Here is an 8,908-nt window from a genome sequence, read left to right as displayed (position 1 = left end):
TCACAGTCCCTGCTTTGCGCTTCTTTAAAGAAGATTATTGCTGCAGAGCTCACAGATGATGGATAAAGATAAGCAAGAGACGAGGAGGAGAAGGAAGCGTGACAAAGGTCACTGGGTGGATTTTTCCTTTAAGGCAATCAGTATATGAAATGTGTATTAGGCCCTGATGATACTTTGTAAATGTCAGTTAGTCTTCAGGGCTGTTAGACTTTGATTATTTCATCTCCAGTGACACAGTTTGTTTAAGAAAACTTTCTTGCAACACGAAATTGAGTCACAACATTAAATCTTGTTATAGTGCAAAGCTTTTATGCTAACGTTAGTATTTATAAGGATGCTTTTAGTATTTTTTTTACTTAAATTCTGAACAATTTTTACATCCGTAGAAGTTTCTTTTAGTGCCTGAAGAGTAGAATTTCTTTTACGAACTTACTCAGTTTTATTGCAGTTTGACGATGTGGTAATGTTGTTGCGCTGTAATATACTTTTCACAAAAGTTAAAATGTAAAAGCCGAAACAAAATGGGATGAAATTCGTCTCGCTTTGAATAACAATGGCTGTAAACAACAGAAAAAATAGAAATTAAACATTTAAATCCAATAACCGAAGTTAGCAGAGAGCGTCATACTTCACAACAGATAATAGCATGGTTGCAACAGATTTGCTGCCTGAATTGAAGCATTTTAGCAAAATGTTTTTACCCACAAACCAGTAGTGAAACGACTTTTAGCCCTGAGCAGCGTTGTTTTCCTCTGACTCGACAGTTAATGAGTAAATCAACCTGAAACTGTGCAAGCGAGCGGGACAAAAATGGGCTTTAATAAGGCGACAGGCCGCCTCCATGCCCAGTGAAATTACAACCTTATGGTCATATGCTAATAGCAGGCAGAGATTGAACAAATTTGGCTGCGAGAGCTTGGGCCAAAGTCTCTGAGGTCACAGCGTTAACTCAGCGGAAGCACCGGTGCTGCCTAAATGAGATCCCCGTGGGCATGTGTATGGGATGAGCACCGGCACCGGAGAACAAAGGAAAAACTCAGCATTTTCCACTCATATTATGCCTCAACATTTAATAAGAGCATTGTCTGACCACCAGAGGCCATCCCATAACTGGAAGGTCGCGTGCTTGACTCCTCTTCTCTCCGAGGGAACGCGGCTCTAATTACACTGTGTAAAAATCGCTGATTGAATTGTTCTATTGTAAAACATGATAATGATAAAACAGAGAAGCCAAGTCCGGGATGTGCAGCTATAGGAGCGTATACAGTAGCTTTATGCAATCATTGTTTGAAGATTCTATAAAAAACAGATGGCCTTTATGTGACACTGTAAGTTGCGTAGGCCTGAACCTTTACCAGGCTTCAAACTGCAGTTTGACCTCTTATTATTTAATTTATTCAGTGTTTATCCCTCTTGTTCCTTCTTATTTACCTGATGACTTCTCATTCTGGACTTTAAATGAATGAGGCCGTCGTCATTCTATACTGAGGACGATGGGGTGAGGATGATGCAAGAGGAAATGTCAGGTCGGCCGAGGTGTTCCGCCTCATCATCCATTCAGTGGTCAAGGGACAAAGCGACAATGACAAAGAGGCCGTAACTGTTTGACTGTGTCAGCTAAAAGCGCCTGCGTTGCGCTGACTGCTGCAGCCGGTGCCATCGGCGTGATGAACGCGGGAGCACGTGTCCTTCCAGGGCCCGCGTAGCGAAACACACATTGATCAGTCGCTAATGCTCAGGCCTGCGCTCGGTCTCCGGCCTGATGAATGCCAACGCCTCCTCGCTGTAAGTGGCAGTTTAAACGGCGCGTGTCTCTCTTTGCGTTTGGTCCTCGTCGTCTCACGATGATGTACGGCGGCTTTTTCTGTTCTCGCCCACATTGTCACATCTTCCTTTTCTTCCCCCTCCTGGACAAACTTTGCTCCCCCACCGCTGCCGCCATCCCTCTCTGTCGCCAGGCTCCCTCTCAGCCGCGTCTTATCTCTGTTTCTTGTCATTGTTCTTTATCTTTTCCGTTGCTCTCCATCTGCTGCAGAGTCCATCTTTTCCTCATGCTGTTTGGTTCTTCCACTTAGCTGCTTTCATGTCGGTGTCTCTGTGTTTTTGCAGTCTGTGCTTGTTTCCACCAGAGTTTCTATTATTCTATATAACAACCGTGTTTAACACTGGCTCAATCTGAGCTTTGACATGGAAAACAAACTAATAATGAATAATGAATCCACAAACGCATCACAGGCCCTGTTTTTAACTTCTTTCTGCTCTAACCATCGCCAGAGCTCCAACCTGATTCCATCACTGTCGCAGGTACTGGCCCACTTTAGCCTCTGGCTGCTCTGAGTATTGGTGACGCTGATGAGCCCTAATCTAAAACAGGAAGCCGCTCTCCAGCATGTGTTGTCGCAGACATTTTTCAAGGGCACTTTTCAAAACGTACAGTTCAAGGACGCAATAGATCATGTTGTGTCCTCTGTAGAGTCGTTGGTTTTGACCTGCCTTCGTATTAGACGAGCACCGCCCCCTGCTGAGACCCGGGACTTGTTTGTGTTGTCCTGTGTGGAGGATGTCGCTGTCTGATTATGTTGTGACGATCCACATAACGGATAAAGTAACAGCGCATAATTACCCTTTAAACAAATACAGGTTGGCTGGCGTCTGTGTCAAAATGACATCTTCAAGGATAAACACTACTGTGATCACTTTGTGTTTTGAGACGAAGCCAAAGTCAAACTGCACGATGCTCAGTTTGTTTATTCCTCTGAGTCCAAATTAAGGACAGAGAAACGGGGAAGAGAACATGTCGTTATTGGGTGTATTTCAGTATTAGCATTACATTAGCAGTGCGGCTCCGGTCGTTGGGTGGCTCTGCAGCGGCCGTCCACTCACTTCGAGCACAGCTGTTTACGAGACGCCCTCTAAAAAACAGCTGGCGCGCAGAAAACCCGCCCACTTCATTCTGCTTATTTCCAAAAAGCTGCCCGGCCGGCTGCCGAGCTGAAGGCCACTCGTGAATATTTAATGAGCGACAGCATTTCTCTTCTTCATTTTATCACAGTCCAAACTTCAGCCGTTACTGCGTGAACCAGTGTGAACCGAAGAAGACGGAGCCTGCGAGCGTTTCAGGATAACGCGCAGAAAGCAGGGGCGGCATGTGGAACTGTACGGCATCAGGTGGAAATGAGAGCGACCCCTCGACTGTGGCGCCTGGACACGTACCGTTTATATTCGCTCTGGCTCTCGTTGCTCGGTGACCTGCGATGGCGGCGCGGCCTCCGGCGGTTCCCGTCCTGGTCACACGGACCCCCGAGCGTGTCGGGGTTTTACAGCGAGCCGAGTCGGGTGTGAAACGGGCCTAAGTGAGTCCATTAGGCTTCACAAAGCAACAGCTCCGCGCCACGCGAACGGCATCGCTGTAACGCAATACAGCCCTGTCAGTGTTTCAGTCACTCGAGGGCAGAGGAGCCGTTTCAGCAGGTTTTACCTCCCGTTGGGTCTTTTTCTCAGGCCTCCCTCTGTGCTCCCATTCTCCAGCTTCTCGGTTTTTACACCTTCCCTACAATATCCAAGGTTCCCAGTATTGTATCACGTCCCCCACCGAGAAGCTCAAAATCCTTTGTGGACGTCCCCCCTGAGTTTATACCATTTCCATGTGATATCAGAGACACGCTCGGCCTCTGTGCTGGCGTGTGCCGGCACCGGTCCAGCGTTTTCACCTCGTTTAAACAGCGGGGCGCTTTTACCAACCTTCGGTGTGTTCTACTGCCCCCAAGAGGAAACGTGGTGGTTCAGTCATCACCAGGTCACATCACGTGTGATGTCACAGTCCTAACAGCTGGTGGCAGGTTGCAACCACTGCATCGTCATCACAATCCGTCCTCCTTCAGCAGTTGGACTGTTTTTACCTCGGGTTTGGTCTCCACCAGTCATGAGACAGATGTCTGGTTTCTCAATTGCTGATTGTTTCCACTGCGCCGCCGTTGTTGCTAACTTCAACCGGCCGCAGCTCAGTGACCGCTTGGCTGAGAAGAATATGAACTTATTGGAGAGAGGTCGGGCGACAACAGGTCCGCTTTATTCCTTTGACCTCTTTGTTCCTGTGTCCTTCCTCCTACATGTTCTGCCGTTAACCTGAAGTTAATACACTGTGATTTCAGACTTCCTCTCCCGCGCTATTCACCTTCTATAATTCACGCTCCTTCAGCTCAAATTTCCAAATGGGCTTTTTAACTCAAAAAAGGCAATTTGACGTGTACAATGGTTTTCATTAATGCCTTTCTTTTCCAGCAGACCATTCTTCATCTTGTTTCTCATCATTCATTCACACCTTCTTCCCGTCTTCACTTTCATACCATAAAATCATTGTCAAGACTTTTTCTCTTTTCTTCTTTTACACATTAGCTTTACTGCTCCTCAACCGCATCCGCCCTTTCTTTTTTCACCTCCACCACTTTTCTTTTATGTCCATCAAACCGCTCCCCTCCTTTGTGGGTTTTCTGTTCTCCTCTCATTCTCTGTCGTCACTGAAGTGTGCGTGAATGGATCGCGTGGCAGCTGTGTTTTTGACGGCGCTAATCAAGCTGATATTTTACCTTGAAGAAGGGCAGCGGCCGCCTCGCGCCGAGCTGGGAAAGTCATAGTACTGCTGCTTCAGTGGAAATTAGCATTCACTACACAAACCATTTGGAGGCTGTTTTTTATCACTGTTTGGTGCATGTGTGCGAGCGGTTTTATCACGCTTGGCCACAGAGGAGACCGAACCACTAACCCTGCAAGTGTCACAGTCACGCTTTAACAACTGGGCCATACAGAAGGCTTTCTAGCATGGGATTATTCAAAAATATTCTGCAGCACGGGGCCCAATGCTAACATGAATTCCTCGAGTTCATAAAAAGTAGAGCACTTTCCCCATTTTTCACACATTTTCCATTTTTCAAGTGTGCTGCACTTCTTTGGTGCAGCCAGCACCCAATCACAGTGGAGTCAAAGGAAATGCTAAACACAGCGAGTGGTCAAGAGTGGCCCGTTTTCAGAAGTTCTGATTTGTGTGAGCGTCGATAATTCGGCGGCGTGCGCCATGACAGATGCAGGCGCGTACGTATGGGCGCACGCTAACACACAGCCGGCTGTACTGTATAATGGCCAAATGCAGCCCTGCACCCGGCGTGGACCTGGAGGTATAATACATAATCACAGCGTAGCATCGGGTCTGGTACAGCTGGGATCTGGGAGCATTTGTTTTGGGAATCGGATTTTCCATTTGTTTTGTCCGTGAACGGCCGTGCATAAGTCACAGTTGGAGGGTGAAACCCGCTCGCTGCACAATATACGAGGTTATACGATGAAAAGTTAGAGGTATCAGATGCTAATAAGTCCACAAGAAACTGTGGGAAAATGTAAATTGCAAAGAACTTGGAGGCAAAACAAGGGAAATGCTGCCCCGCTTAACACGGCCTCGCTCCGAATGCAGCGAGCCGAACAGAGGAGGAGGAGCAGTGTTTGTTGCTGTTGACTCTGGAGCGAACAGAGAGCGAGGAGGCAGCGTGTGGAGCTGAGAGACGGCACCGACCGCTTCCCAGTTCACTTCTAACTGCTGAACTTTTTGTTTAACGTCGAGAGACTGAAACCAAATGATGAAAGAACACGAGGCCACTTTCAGTAAAAGCTTTCAATATCAAATTCAACGGCGATGTGTTGACATCCAGCGACTTTTATTGCATAGCAAGTTTGTATTTTTTCGAATTACAGCTCGATGCAAGTTACAGTGAGCCAGTAGAAGCTTGGGCCTTTATTGCAGCTATACATCAGTCAACCCACATATGTTTAAGACGTCTGACCATTGATCAGCTGACGATCTGATCCAATGTGAACTTTCTACCAGGTCAAGCTTCTTTCTGGATAGTTTCAGGAGGCCAACGTGGGGAGAGCCTGATGTTCACGTTGTGAATGCAGGATTCGTGTCCGACCGGAGTTGCTTTTAAGTTGTGCTCTGTTCCCAGGTGAACCACATGTCAAAATAAATAGCACGGACCGGGACAGAGCGCGTGGCTCCATCCTCCGCCTTCGATACCACACACACATCGGTGGTCAGAGCAGATTCAGCGTCATTTGAGCCCAAAAGCCTGCAGAGGACGACTGTGCCACCTACTGTGAGAAAAACAGAGGAAAACTATGTGACACCTCCCAGCAGGTAAAGAGCATCGTCATGTACTGTAGTTACTGCTTTTTTGCTTTGTGTTACACAACTTTTTTATTAAATTGATATGGGCTAAATTCGTTCTTCTGACTATGTTCATCCATTTCTACTGTTTTTGGGGAAACAGTCGCATGTTTAGCTTTGCTAAGTGACACACATATGGTACAGTAGCTGTAGTTTAACAACTGGTGAGTGTCAGAAAGGTGTCATTGTCAATACTTATTTATCAGAAGCATTGTATCAGTCATAGTGTTTGGTCTATAATATACAGAAAGTCGTTCCAGTCACTTGTGGGGTCAGAAACAGCAATGACGTACAATCTGTACTAACCCTGAACGCCTCACCTCACACACAGCTGCTCACTGACAGCTCACCCCAAGAATTATATATAGACTCAAGGTTACTTGGTGGTGAAGTCAACATACAGTAAAGACCTCTCCCAACAAGAGCAGAGGACGTTTCAAATGCAGGAGACTAATGAACGACAGGTTGGGGTGACACAAGGCCCGAGATCGGAGGTCTGCTGTTTAAAACATGTCAATCATCTGTGTTTGGAATCCATCACTCCTCCCAAAGCACAAGGTGATTACAATCATTTTAACATGCTAACAAACTCATGGTTCCCCATTTTATTTCCTGCAGCACTGACATTTGCAGATTAGTTATGAACATAAAGTGCATCTAGTCAGATGTGACAGTGTGTTTTGTGATAGGTCATAAACACAAACTCATGAAATGCTCTGCATGAATGCACGTCAGCTTCTGGCAGAGCGAGGCGGGTAAAACAAAGTTTGGAGGGGAGAATGTTCTTCACTGTGACTTTTCCTCACTTGTTTACATCTACTACAACGTGCTACGTATGAAAAACTCTTTTGAAACCAAGTTGCTTACGTATAATTTACAGAAAGTCTTTAATCTGACCCCAGAGCAGCTTCCAGGACACGCAGACACAAACTGACCTGAACCTGGGAGTTAAACTGTGGGTTAAAGGAGAATGTGCGTCTTGTATATCATCACGCAGTCGTCTTAATCCTAACATGTTTGATTTCTGCACACTTAAAGGGAGTTGTAGATGAAGCTGAAGATCAACTTTCTTTGTCTTTCTGTTTTTCTTTCTCTTCGGTGTCACGATGCATTATTCATCCAAACACTGATCAAAAGTCGGTCTCCTTCACCGCCTTCGCGTGTTGCTCCTACCTGTATAGTCTGGCGCCTGTGCGGTTATCTCTCGTCGCAGCCTCAGCTGAAGGTATACAGTAGAAACTTCATCTTTTCTGTTTCATCCCGCACAGAGGTTACTGCACTGTGTCACCACCAAGCTCAAAGGGGGAATCTGTGACTTGATAAGTCCGGGTAACATCAAGGAGAAGCCATGTTTTATTCATCGGCACAAAGCTCCTGAATTCACTCAAATCAAATTCGCCCGCCTTTGTTTGAAAGATCAAGCTTGAGGTTTGACACGTATAGAAATGATTGGATTTCTTAAACTTATACATATATATTTGAAAAAAGAGAGAGGGGGTGAGCGAGAAAAGTTGTGAGCGCGGGGCAGGACAGGGTGATGCTTTTGAGGAGTCTAATGAGAAGAGATTCGTTTTAAATGGGACAATAATTAGCTTAATAGCTGAACATGTTTGTCTTCTGTTCTACAAATGTGTACTTTCAAAGAAAAACTTCCATTAGCCCAAATCGCGCAGGGTGCCTTTTGTTCTTCTCTGTTTTGGCTTTCAGCGCTTCACACAATCATCTCTAGCGCTGTGTCTCACATTGGGGTGACCTTGGCCCCCTGCTGATTCACTTGTTTTGTTGGGATTCTTTCATCCTGTGTGTTTCTCTCTCATGCCGCTCTCCTTTCAGATTCGCTTCTTCCATCCATCCTCTCTCCCGCTCTGATCTCCCACTGTCAAAGAAATTCAAATAGTTTCTGAGCAGCCGCGCGCCAAGGTCAGATGTGTGATTTGTGAAAAAATGTAGGATTTGTTTTACTCTCAGATTGGACAACGGCGTAATTGACAGAAAGGTCTGGCCTCGCGATAAGTGCTCAATAAACCTGAGCCGAGCCCCGTAGGAACGTGGAATGATGAGGCGTGAGTTTGTGTTAAGCGCATTTGGGCTTTTATCTCATCCGCTCAAGTTTTCTTTTTATTTTCTTGCACATTCTTTTGTTCCCATTTTATCTTCTGCCGTGTTTCACTGTGTTTCATCAACTAACGCAAATTAAACTAAACCCCCAGACTCGCGTGATGGGATCCAGGCCACTGCAGCCGCGGCACCGGCGCGTTTTAAAGCCGACTCCTGCGTCTCCGGTGTCGAGTGCACGTCTCCTGCGCTTCGCACTGCGAGGAGGAAGATGCAGAGCTGAGCTGCAGCTCCACATGAACATCACAGGCGAAATTCCCAAAGTCTGCTTGTCTGAACATTTTTTATATTTTTATATTTCTAGTCGTATTACAATAGCAGAAAAATAGCTGAAGCCTGAAATCAGACAGAAAATCAAAAAGGCAGTACATCTACATATTCAGAGACAATTTTTATTGTGAAACGATTAATGGAATGATTATTGTGCAGCTTATTGTGGTTGATGATGGTTTAGTCACATTTTGGAACCGTAAAATGAACGAGGACATCCTCATGTCCTTGACAGGCGAGAATATTCATCCTCCATAAACCACAAGGACTGTTTTAAGATTTTAAACTGTTGAATATTCTTCTAATTCT

Source organism: Betta splendens, chromosome 2 (assembly GCF_900634795.4).
Source record: "Betta splendens chromosome 2, fBetSpl5.4, whole genome shotgun sequence".
In the NCBI taxonomy this organism is placed as follows: domain Eukaryota; kingdom Metazoa; phylum Chordata; class Actinopteri; order Anabantiformes; family Osphronemidae; genus Betta; species Betta splendens.
This window is presented reverse-complemented; position numbering follows the sequence as displayed.